Source organism: Poromitra crassiceps (genome assembly GCF_964638095.1).
Source record: "Poromitra crassiceps genome assembly, chromosome: 2".
Classification (NCBI taxonomy): Eukaryota; Metazoa; Chordata; class Actinopteri; order Beryciformes; family Melamphaidae; genus Poromitra; species Poromitra crassiceps.
Window position 1 is genome coordinate 87927008 of NC_139624.1, and position 2099 is coordinate 87929106.

Here is a 2099-nt window from a genome sequence, read left to right on the forward strand (position 1 = left end):
TTTACATTTACTTCCGGGTACCCCTGGGTCCACACATTATAATGGCAGTGGACGGCACAAACTGACGTGTTGAAGACAAAAACAGACAAAGAAGACAAAAATGGTTTGTCCGTGTTGTGTTGTTGTTTAATATCATTCATAACAACACTTTCACTAACGTTAGTGGAGACCAGACTAGCTAATTTACCTGTTGGACCAGACCAGAGTAGACTTGAAGCTAAATTAAATTAACGTGGCGTCAGTAGCTCTTTCTCGCCGAGAAGAGCCTGGTGACGCGAGGTTAGTAGCTCTGTCTGTAACGTTAACAAGTCTGCAAAAAAACAGCGAGTTTGACAGACAAACAAACGTTATTAGCTAGCTAACACTACATAAAACAAACACAGAAGAAAGGCTAGATACGTCGGACAAGCATGTTTACCAACCGTTTAACCATTTAAATTGAAAGTAGTCGGCCGAAAACAGCGAGAGGGTTTGACAGCATTTATTTGACAACACGCACATTTAAACCTGCCGCCTTCCCCAAGTGGTACCCGGAAGTAAATTTGTTTACATGGTGACGTCACGGTGATTTGGTCTATAGGAGGATGTGGGCATGATACATCTGTTTGTGAACAGCGAGACCGGAAGGAGACAGCATGCCTGCTGTCTCCTTAAATATGCTTTTTCCTATCCCATTCACTCGCTGCTGTCAGTCTCGCTCCCTCCACCTCCCCTTCTCCACCCTGTCTTCGCAGACCCATCAGATTCTTCAGTCTGAAGAGTCTCATCAGCTCAGAAGGAGAAGCACCACTATCACCACCAGTATCTAGACTCTACAGGGAAATATACCTGGCTGCTGATATAGATATTTGGATGTAATCCAAAAGGTACTGGAGCACACAGATCAAGTGTATAATGATGTTTTTATTAAACTAACGTTTCGACACTACTTCATCAGAGTTAAGATAACTCTGATGAAATGAGTTAAGTTAACTCTGATGAAGACACAGTAGTGTCGAAACGTTAGTTTAATAAAAACTTGTGGTGTCTAAGCGCCAAAGACTATTAACAATAACTAATTCTCTTCATATTTTCTTTAATGCATCATTAATTCATTATTATAATAAATATTATTGTATTCATTCACTGGTCTCTCTCTCCTGATTGAAATACATTTACTTATAGGCCTGAGCAAGGAACAGGAAATAATATCTAAATATAGTGAGGCCTGAGGTGTCTCTGTAGACAGGACCACACAGTGCACCCACGCACATGCACACGCACACACACACACACACACACACACACACACACACACACACACACACACACACACACACACACACACACACACACACACACACACACACACACACACACACACACACACACACACGGCGATGAGCCAGCAGGATATCACAGACACACTCTTTGGTTACAGGATGTAAACTTTCAGTCACAGAATAAAGACACATACATCTCTCCATATTTAGGCAGGCGTATGCTCTGTAATTGTTATCTGCTCTTGTATTTTAAGTGTGTTTTAATTTTATTAATTGTATTTTAATTGTTGTACAGCAACCTTGAGTGCCATGAAAGGCGCCTTATAAAATAAATGTATTATTATTATTATTATTATTATTATTATTATTATTATTATTATTATGTGATTGGCTTAGGATGGGGGTGAAAAAGCAATAGAGAGGCAAAGTGACCGCCTACTTCCTGCTTCAGCATGTACCAGAGATTTTCATCCGCCATTTATTTTCCCATACACATTTCGTAAAATGCGTATAAAAATAGTTTTACAGATTCAAACCAAACAAACGGTACAGATATATTTAGAAACAGGAGAGACTGCATAACATTTCACTGGGACCAAAACGTTAAAAAAAATGCGGGTTTAAAGAAAATATTTTTTTGATGTTTTTTTTAGTTTTGGTCCGAGTGAAATGTTCTATGGTCTCTCCCGATTATAGCGTTAGCTGAACCGTTTGGTTCAACAATTACAACTATTTTATAAGCATTTTACTAAATGTCTATGGGAAAATAAGTGGCGGATGAAAATCTCTGGTACAGTGCTGAAGCAGGAAGTGACGTTCTACTTTGCCTCTGTGATA